The sequence below is a fragment of the Triticum dicoccoides genome, chromosome 2A (genome assembly GCF_002162155.2).
Source record: "Triticum dicoccoides isolate Atlit2015 ecotype Zavitan chromosome 2A, WEW_v2.0, whole genome shotgun sequence".
Taxonomy (NCBI): Eukaryota; Viridiplantae; Streptophyta; class Magnoliopsida; order Poales; family Poaceae; genus Triticum; species Triticum dicoccoides.
Window position 1 is genome coordinate 728,292,666 of NC_041382.1, and position 10,892 is coordinate 728,303,557.

General features: G+C 43.0%; 1 long non-coding RNA gene and 1 other non-coding gene across 7 annotated transcripts; both read left to right on the top strand.

Moving 5' to 3' along the window:
• The first annotated feature begins 4,662 nt into the window (after nt 1–4,662).
• LOC119356703 lies at nt 4,663–8,311 on the top strand. Of its 6 annotated transcripts, none has more exons than XR_005172013.1 (4): nt 4,663–4,788; nt 4,870–5,368; nt 5,626–6,029; nt 6,493–7,095. It is a non-coding gene; the product is annotated as an uncharacterized LOC119356703 (long non-coding RNA). The 6 variants fall into 6 exon arrangements; XR_005172016.1 differs by having other exon boundaries at nt 4,665–5,116; nt 5,306–5,368; XR_005172015.1 differs by having other exon boundaries at nt 4,666–5,116; nt 5,309–5,368.
• LOC119359974 lies at nt 5,340–5,404 on the top strand. The gene has a single exon (XR_005172755.1). It is a non-coding gene; the product is annotated as a small nucleolar RNA snoR101 (small nucleolar RNA).
• Nucleotides 8,312–10,892: the final 2,581 nt, after the last annotated feature.

A 10,892-nucleotide genomic window follows, 5' to 3' on the forward strand; every position in this document is an offset into this window, starting at 1 on the left:
TAGCTAGATGGTGCGTGAGACCGTGTATATATATATATATATATATATATACACACACACACACTAAGTCGCGTGAGTTTTGTAACACCGTGAAGAGAAAAAGAGAAAGAGAAATAAAGAGAGAGAAAAAAAGGCATGATATGAGCCCTTGGCTATCTGCTTTTCGTGCACGTGTGTTCGTATGATTTGATGTAATCGAACCTGAGAGCGGAATTCCAACAAGGTCGTAGGCAAGGCTTCTGGCCTGATCCGGAGCACGGGGCCGACGGCCAGATCAGGACGAGGTAGAGGAGCTCCAAGGTGCCAGCCTTGGCGGCCTCTGGGTTCATCGCCGATTAGGGGGTGCTGCGCTGGCCAGCCACCACGGCCCCGCGCACGTGCAGCTCTTGGCTAGATTGGATGGAGAAGAAGAAGAGGACCAGCGCTGGATTAGGATGAGCGGAGGAATTGGCGATCTGGATAAAAGAAGGAGAGGTGGCGATGAGATAAGACACGCAGTGGGCGGTCAGTGATTTTCTTTAATGAAATGGAATGAGATTGGTCTTGTACCGGCCAGAAGCTACTGGATGCACGCATGCTAGCACCGAATTTTCATTTTCCGGAAGAGCACCGATTAATACTTGATGATGTTTGTTGTTAGTACATACTCCTTCTGTCCTAAAATAACTCGCAATACAATTTTATACACAATTTTGTATTTCCCTGTTTCTAAATTTAAGTCCTTTTAGAAATTTTAATACAGACTACATATGCATGTATATAGACATATTTTAGAGTGTATTTTCACTCATTTTGGTCTATATGTAATCCATATTGAATCGTTAAAAAGACTTATATTTAGGAACAGAGGGAGTATTGTTATTTTTTTAACCAATAAGACTTTATTCCTCAAATAATATCCAAGTCATTTACAATGAAGTGAGAAATAAAGTCAGGGATAAATGATTTTTAGAAAATAGAAGATTTATCGCTAAAGGATTTGTGTGCTAATTTGTGTGCCACCTCATTCGCCTCGCGGAAGCAATGTGAGTATTCAACACTAGCAAAATCCAGAGCTAGCTGCTTACACTCTGCCATCATAACCGCATCAAGTCCAGCATGAGCATCCGGATTTTGTACTGATTCAACCACAAAGTTGTTGTCTGATTCAATTAAGATCTTATTGCATCCGATCTTCCCCGCTAAGTATAGGGGGTATTGTTAGTTAGTACAATGTCAAGACACTTATTTTAAGACGGATGGAGTATAATAATTAAAAGTGAATGAAATATTGAAAATAAATATTTCTTAATGGAGAATATATTTGAAGCTCGCCGGTACTTGCTAACCATCAAGATATTCCTCAACTATGTATGTCATCGATGTCATCAATAAGATAGGAAGGAGAGCGAGGGATGAAGAATAGAGAGAGTGCGACAACAATGCTTCTTGCTCGCACCATGTTTCGCCCCGCACGACAGCTGGGAGAAGGAGCACTACCCTCCGTTGTACCATGTGTCCCACGGCTCTGCATCCCCTAATGCTGATACTCATCGAGGCCCAGTGATAATGTCCAGGGAAGTGGTCATGTTGGCATGGGGAGTGTGCTCCTACTGTTGACGGCACAACAAAAGTGTCGCAAGTATTGTAAATTCTTTACTTTCTGGTCATCATATTTTTGAAATGAGAAAGCGTAAATATGAATTAATGTTAATAGGGATTGTGAGATATAGGGATGAAGATATGATTTGTTTGAAACTGTTACAGGTATGCCAATGATGCAGAATTACTTTTGCATCGAAGCGGTGGCCGCTGTAATTATTTTTACATAGGGTTGTGAAATAACAACTTATTACACACAATTCAACTTCTTTAGAGCGAGTTGAAGAAGTAGGTTTATTAGTAGAAAAAAGATTATGAGCTTTTGAAATACAATGAGATCTTCATAAAGTGGATATTTATGAGTTTCACAAGCAATTTAATTGGAAAATCTTATTATTCATCATGATAGGTAAACACTTGAATACCATATGAACTCTGAGATTTATTCTATACCCGATGCAACGCACGGGCATTTTTTGCTAGTTTTATTTTTTATAATATATAATATATAATCTTTCCCTAATAATAAAGCACGGATTGACTCCGTGGGTTCACCGTCACAATACGGTTCTTTCTGTGAATTTACGCTTTCAGTTTGAATTTTAAACACATACGCGAGGTGGTACTAAAATAAAGTTCCCATATATTAGCTCTTTTTGCTCAAGCACCCACGATCGGTTTCCCAGGAACGATCGATCCTTCTTGACCGATGCCTGGTCAAATTGTTCTGGCCCATGCGGCCCAATGAAGCCTGACAAAAAACGGCCACACAAAAAAAGTTGCTATTATGAGGACTCGAACACGGGTTGCAAGAAAAGTGAACAGATCGAGCGTCCAACTCAGCTGGCCCATCCTATGCTTAGAGTAACAAGGATTACCTCTCTTAGTCTATCAGAGGATTTTCAGCCGCCAGGCCACATTATTCCGGCCCACCTTGCCGAAGGAAGCTACACAAGCGAACGGGCGAAGCTGGCCCACAGCCCGGTGCAAAAAAGTATTCGATGGTGGGCTGAATCAAACTCTGAACTGCATATACGATAACCAGTGTCGCTACCAACTGACATAGCTCATGGTGTATTTTCCTTAAAAAGAACTCATGGTGTATTATATTTAGGCTGTTGATTCACCTTTTAAATAGTCCCATACCGCTCTCTTAAACCCAATCTTTATAATTTATATACATCTTCAAATTTTCTCGATATCAAGGAGCCGTCTCGGGACCCAATATAGAAGGAAATAAGTCCTTCCATAATAAAAGATAAGGAAGGAAAGAGGGAAAAATAAAGAATGCAAGAGGGAGGGACTTCATGTTTCTTGACAGAATAAAGAAGGAAGGAGAGAAAAATAAGGGAGGAAAGAGGGCAGGGATTTCATATGGAAAGAGGAGGGATTTCACATGTCGCATGGCAGAATAAGGAAGGAAACAGGGCGGCGATTTCATGTGTAGACAGAGAAAAAAAATGGAAAGTGGAAGCTGTCCCATATAATTAAGTAAGGAAGGAAAATACAGAAAACTAAAAAAGGAAAGAGAGGGAGGGTCTCCAAATGGGGGATATAATGGCACTAAACGTCTCCGTTCATGGATAGCAACGGCATCAGGCAAGTTGAACTACTTTTTATATCTGAATTGTTGACGTCAAATTATAACTCAAAATCAAATTATGTTGGAATTGTTTAACATGCACAAAAAAAATACTATGTCTAAATCACAATAAACAGGATTCATTCTATGTTGGTCATGTACAATATTTTTCTGAGAACAAAACAAAAGTTTGCTCTTAATTTTCTGCTCGACCAGCTAGCGCCCGTCACAAACTCTTACAATCCTTCTAATAAAAATAATGTTGATCACCAAAGCACAAGCAGTCGTACTCCCTGCTGTGTGCAATACAAACTCCACACTTTACTTTGTTCTATTAGCCAACAATGGAGGATCTTTGTACAATGCTCCTAATATCATTGCCCCGCAAAAAATGCTTCTAATATCATTACCCCGCAAAAAATGCTTCTTATATCATTGGACACAAATAGTGCTATGCTACCCAGTCCCTAAACCTAGCCCACACTGGTTCATGAAAATCTTTGTTGCCTCCGTAGTGAAGCAAGAATGCTATACTAAGGGCCCGTCCGGAAGTGCTCTGGCTTCCCAAATGAGCCAGCTTCTCCACGAGCCAGCGCTAGCTAGCTTCTCGCGGGAGCCAGCGATCGTTCGGCTGTAGAAAACGCTTTGCCGCCCCTGTAGCGAGAAAAATGGTTCGCCGCGCCCTGTAGCAAGAGGAAAGTGCTTCAAGAAGGCACTTCAGGAGGGCATTCCATGTAATATCCAGCAACTCCCACTTCTCGTTTTTCAGGAGCTGGGCGATCGTAGCTTCTGTTTTTTGCACTACGGGCCGAGCGGATTCCGGGAGCAGGCTTCTAGAAGCTGCGGCGTTCGGCCAGCTCCTCGCCCGCTTCCGGAGAAGCGTGGAGCCGGAGCACTTCCGAACGCAGCCTAAGACTTTACTATTTTTATTATAGTGTGATATTTTTGGGGCATCACCGCATCACTGAGCAACGCCAACAAATACGTGAAGAGATACTTGCGACCAGGTAGATATTTCTGTGATTTAAATTGCACACACCTACAGTACACTTATAAATTCCTTTTGTTGTTATGTTTTTGCACAACACATCTTTTCATGTTGTTTCTCATGTGGTAGTGTGGAAGATTTCAAAGAGTTTACTAATGTCACCATCTCTGGCAGTCGGTCGTGGGAGGAGGAGGACATGTCTGGCAGTTGGTCATGGAAGGAGGAGGAGAGGGAAGGGTCTTGAGCTATTGGGTTTAGGAAGTATGGTTTTTTTCTTCTTCCGTTGCAATGCACGGACATTTTTGCTATATAATAATTATATTATAATATATAAATATATAAAGCACGGATTGAGTCTTCGGGTTCACCGTTGCGGAGTTTTTGCAGAGAAGCCCCCGTATGTTTTAGTATTTGACCCGCAGTCCTATTTTAAGTGACCATCAGAGAAAACGTTTCGTTTTTACATAAAGAACCCTGTATTTTTTGTATTCGGCCCGCGATCCTTTTATGGTGCAAAAACGGGTGCGCCCGAACCAGGAAGCTCGGCGCCACGCCAGGCGCTCGCCCCGACCCCGCCTTCCTCCGCCGCCTCGCCGCATCTGCCGGCCTCACCGGAGATCACCGCCGCCGCGACCAGGTCACGTCGCTGCACCTGCCTTCTCCTCATCCCTCTCATTCCTTCCTCCCTCTCACCATCTCTCTCTCCCTCTCATTGCAGCGCCGCCATGGCCGCCCCGAGCTTCGCCGGCACCCGCGTCGCCTGCCTCCGGCCACGACTCTGGCGGGATCCAGCCGCCCCTGCCCGGATCCGCATCCTCCGCTCCGCCGTGCCCCCGATCCGGCCACCACCAAGCCTCCCGCACTGATCCGCCCGTCCACCGGCCTCCCCCTGCTCGATTCGGTTTGACGAGCGAAGTTAAATGTCTTGTGGTGTCGAGGATAATAGTTTTTTTAGCTCCCGCATGGTGAGTTGAGGAGGTTCTATTTAGTTTTTGATCTGTCGTGAGCGATTCCTGTATGGAATTGGTAGATCTTTGTGAAAATTCGTACATATCTCAGTGATCTGCGTTCTACTCCTGTATGGAGTACTTGTTACTGTCGCTTTAGTCCTTTCATTCTTTGATCCTTAAATGTGAGTTGCTGCGGTGAATTAGCAGCTCATTGGTGAATCCATGAATCGGCGGTGATGAATTAGCAACTTGATCTCTGAACTTCAGGTAAGTTCACGTGGACACTATATCAATCCTGATGCACAATTTATTCTTATTTATTCAATTCCAATCGGCATCTTCTCTGTCGTAACAATATATGGTTTTGCCTAGAAGGATGGTACCAAAAAAGAGTGAATCCACCATCTTCTTTGAATGCCACATTGTGAAACCTTTTCATCTCTGGCTGATCTGTCTTTGCCCACCCTTACTCCTCGATGCGCCTCCGTGTAGATGACTAAGCTATTTATTCTGTTTATTTGCAGGTGATTTGATGCGGCTGGTTCCGGGTTCTGTGCTCTTCTGAAGGTGAACACATGCCAGGAAGGAAAGCTTGTCTGGTCGTGGCGCGGCATAGGATGGATTGATGGTTGCTTCCTTTCGAACCACACAAACCCCTTCTAGCATGGTCGAGATGATCAAAATGGAGGAGGATATCAGTATGTGGCTGTTTGTTTCCTTGGTACTGAAATGCTATCAAGCAGCTGGCTTCAGTGGCGGAGCTTCCTGTAGACCAACAGACACCACAAGACATCATAATGACCTGAAGCTCCGTTGGCGAGGAGCATTGCCGCTGCTGCAGGTTAGGGAGGAGGGTCGGGGCAACCACGAATTCCGTCCTGCACTGCTTCAACACCGGCCTATTCTAGCATGAATCTTCTACCGTAAGGTATTTTCTTGTGCACTTGGATGCTTGTACCAATATTTAATGCTTTTCGTTCATGAAATTGAGCACTAGCTGGTCAAACTATAGGTTTACTTCATGTTTCTTCCCTTGGTAATTTACAAATCTTTCCTGTATTGATAATCTGGTCCTAAATTTCGTTTGAAATTGAGGGGATGTGATTTTCAGCCCTCAAGCAAAAAAGTGATTGAGGGTTCTAGCTATACGACGAAATTAATTTCAGCAGTTTAAGTTTTCACTACACTTTTTGCAAACACTGGTTAAATTTTATTTTGCTAAGAAGACCTCACATGCTTGAGGTTGAGGTTAATTTCCTGTCTTCGAAATTATGATATAAGGATTTTATGCTGGTGTTTAAGTCAGCACAGCCTCTTCTTATTTTTTTTGTGTTTTTAACCTATACATGTGCAGCTGCAGAATTTGCCACTGACATCACATATATATGCAGGATTTGGTGCAGCAAGGGCCATTTGTTTGACTGAAATAGAGTTGTTACCGCAAGAGGTACAAATCAAGGACCGAGGAGGGACAAGTGCGGATTTGATCTAAGTTGGGTTACTTTCTATGAATAGATGGTGTGATTGCTTTGTCATTTCATTTAATTAATAGAAAATTGATGAGGCAATTGGAAGAATCGAGCAGCAATTTTACTACAGATCTGCGCCATTGATCTGGTCATCTCTGTCAGTAGCAAGTTGCATAAGAAAGGGTGGTGGCGTTGCAGAGGCGTGAATGAAAAAGTTAGTCTGGGATACAATTATAATTGTGAGTCCCTCAATTATAGAGCGGATCCAGGTGAAAGATGTAGGTGGTGTGTGGATTGAACTCTAGATCGGGAACCTGCAGTACTAGATGGACGATAACTATGCTTACAATTGTTGATCGAGAACTGTGAGGTATGTGCCTGTCCCTCTTCCACCCATATCAACATGTAATTTTGTAAGAAGCTAATTTAGTATAGCAAGAACATCATGTTTTAGACACAGACTGCAGATCGATGTACTTTGTCCGTCTTTCCTTCACCAAAGCATGCGTTGTGAGATCATGATTACTACCAGGTACAACATTGCAATTTATTTTCCAGAATGTTCCTTGAACACACTCCCAAGTTCCCAACCATCAGCAATTATAGTCTCCTCAATTCGGATGCATAGGAATGCAACTTTTATCCGAATGTGCAACAAAAGCATGTTGTTTGTATCTGTTGACCATTGAAATCCCAAGACCAATGCATGGAGAAGTAGCCTGTGAACCCTAAGTTATTTATTGAGAAATTAAACCACATATTTGACTACTTATTGATCTCCGATCTCTATAAATTATCCTTAATCTGTTTTTTGTGAAGACAGCGGATGAGAAAGAAACAGTATCCAGGACCGTGTACTATACTAACATTATAATTATGGGTCCATGCCACCTATTTCTATTTTGAAGCTGTTCTTTTAGGAACAGATGATTACACATGAAGTAATGTTTTCCATGACTATGTACTATACTAACATTAGAAATTATGGGTCCATACTAGGTATTTATATTTTGAAGCAATTCCGTCAGGAACAGATGATCACACAATAACTTTTGATAAATCCTTTTTACCTAGCTTCTGATTTCTATTATCAGAAACAGATTGTCTGTTCTTACATGAAACATCTACAAACAGCCGTTATTCGTTATTGTGCTCTTCCATGTTGCGCCGCTGACAAGAGGATGGAGGGTTTTAGTCGTCGTCGCGGAGAAGAAGGGTAACCACCAAGCAGGAGAGAGGGAGGAAAGCTATGCCCGTTCGCTGGAAGCCAGGCAACCCGGCGCCATCGTCGAGGAGAGCGAGGAGGGGCTAGATTGTGCCGCCATAGAGGTGAGCTATGAGGGGCTGCGGCATCCCTGCATAGGAGGGGGAGAGAAGCCGCCACCACACCAGGTGATTCACTGATTCTACTTGAAACTCCTCGGAGCTTGCACCAGGCTCAAGCGTGAGTCCACTGATCTTCATATTCAGGCTGCAACATTTTCTGAATTTTAAGTTTGGCTGAAGATGCTCTTACTCGTACACTAGATCAACTGTACAAATTGCTCTAAATGTACTGCTTGACTGCTTGTCTTTATTTTAATCATTTTCTTTGGCAGCTCTAAATTTTTAGTTTGGCTCATTGTCTTTCTCTGGTGTACAAATGCTTTCAATTTTTAGTTTGGCTCGTTGTCTCTTCAGAAATCTGAAGAAAACTATACTGTGGAAGGATGGCAATATTATTTGCTGCTTCTCATCAATTGTTCGGTTCATTCCTTGCATAAACTCTAGCTTTGTTTCTGCTCATGTCTATGCAATGCAAGTATACATGATAGCTTTTCTGCAATGTTGTTTTATTCAGTAAGTGTTCTTTTTCAGTGGCTGTTGTTTGTATTTTTAACTGGCTAAAAAACTGATGTTTGTCTTTCTAATGGCTGAAAACGGCAAGTCTAAATCATGGTTTTTGTTCAGATGCGCTGGATGCCTTAGACGTCTGTACCCTTGGGTTGTTTTCGAATTGAAACTGCCTTGCATACGATGATTTTTCATACGATTTCGTACGACAAGACACATGCACGTTTCCCGAGATTTGGACCCACACCACCAGATGAGTCTGGTCATACAAAAAATCGCACGGATTTCTATGTACGTATAGCAGCTCTCTTTTCGAAGAATGACAATTAATGTCCGGGCACATGTTACAACGTGACTTGGCATGGCAAGCACTAGATCCCAGTTCGTGTCTTAGCGCTCTTTTCTTGATGGTGCCATGAGCAATGACCACAACAGCCACTGGATACCACACGCCGTCCTTCCCCTCCCATGATCACATCCCATGACCTGCAGTAGAATATGTGGGTTTGCACCAACTAAATGATTAAAATGGAATTGTTCATGATAAATGCATCACTTACAATAAGGCTTCATCATTGATGATAAATGTCTCACTTTTCATAGCAATTGGTGTTGCGAAGCATGGACGTTGTGCCAATATGCCCATCTAGAAAGCATGTAAGTGGTGACACAAATGGGATGGACTTGAGCCATGCTTATTGGACTCCCGTTGCAACGCACGGGCATGTTTGCTAGTGTCTACCTATGCCTAGACAGGGCCGGCCCTGAGGGGGCGGGGGGCAGGGGGGGCGGCCGCCCCGGGCCCCCGATGGCTTGGTTATCTTATGTGTGTGATATTTAGGAAAGAGTTGTAATTTTTTGGAAATAATTCTTTCCCGTGTTGACAGATCGCCTAATTCTAAAAAAGGTATAAAGAATTATTTGCATGTAACAGATCACCTCATTTTTACGTGTTTGTTGTTTAGGAAAGAATTCTTTCCCATGTAACAGATTGACTAATTAATTCTCAATCAAAAATGGAAAGAACTGTAACAGAGTGATTAATATTAATTCTGGCCTTGCCTCACGCGAGTGGTGTTCTCGTCTTTCTATTTCTTCTCTTCTAAAATTGGCAACCAATCGGCCATGCCAATGCAAAGTTCAACGCCATGTCACCCGCATGGTCTAATTGTGATTTTCGGCTGCCGGACGCGATTAGTGGAGGAAGGTAATGCGATTTTCAAGATTCCATCAACGTCCTCTTCTTTTTATATAGTCTTGTATGATTGTTGAGTTCATGAAGTTTTAATCCCCGTATTGTTTGGGAATAGACAAGGGAAACTGGGATTTCTGTCTGTGACTCGTAAGCAGCAGCAAAAGCTTGCAATTTCTATTTTCTAGCCATCAAGGTACCTTATTCCATGCCTCTTTCTTGGCATTTTTTTATTTAATTAGCAGTGTTCTTCATTTCTTGTATCGCATGTGTGTGCTACTTAGCAAGAATGCTATTAATTTAGTTCCAAAGTATCCATTTGACAAAGAAAGAGAGAGAGAAAAAAAGAACATGCATATGAGTTGATTGAGTCCTACAAAAATGTTCTACTGCTTCCCCAGAAACAAAGAATGTGCTGCTAGGGATTTCGACGAATTAGCTTTAGTCACTGTTGAAGAACAACCTGGCGAAATATTATAAGATGATAAAAATTTATGTTGGCACAGAAGTTTAACTAATTCACCTAATAAAAAATATAAGTATCGATTGAAAAGAGTAAAAAAATATAAGTATCAATTGAAAAGAGCGACCAACTTTTATGTGTCTTTTTTTTTGAATAGTTGAGGTAACAAGGAAGCATAAATTATAGTGTAAAATTTGAGATTGGAACAAAAACACATATATTTATATAGCTTTAGGGCCCCCTTTTTGTTATCTTGCCCCGGCCCCCGGAATCTCAGGACCGGGTCTGTGCCTAGATTACATGCATACTTTGCGAGATTATGAGCCTCAAAATTAAAGTTTCTACGTTCAAAAATAAACTTGCAGAAAGCAAAACCGGAACTACAAGCTGTTATTTCATGTACGATTGCTGAGTTTGCCCCACTTGTTCCATCATTGAACATATATAAACCCTCAAGAAGTCATAGGCAGGATGAAGGTGGCCACGTCGCCTTTAATTCGCCATGGACAGTACTCGTGCCACCGCCTGTAAATTCTGTGCACCGCCAGGGGCATTTTAGTCTTTTCACCTTTGGTTATAAAAAGCAGCCCGCCCGTGCAGAAGCCCTAGCCGCCGCCTCCCGTCCCACTCGCCTCCCCCTCCTCGTCGCCCCTCCTCCTTCTCCTTCCTCGTCCTCGTCGCCCCTCCTCCTTCTCCTCCCATCGTCGCCCCCTCCTCCTCCTCCCACTGTGTCCCCTCCTCCTCCGCCCCTCCCCCCTCCCACCCCCCGCATCTCGTCCGCCCTGGGTGCGGAGGCGAGCTGCTGCACCCACTCCCCTCCTCCAACTCCCCCAC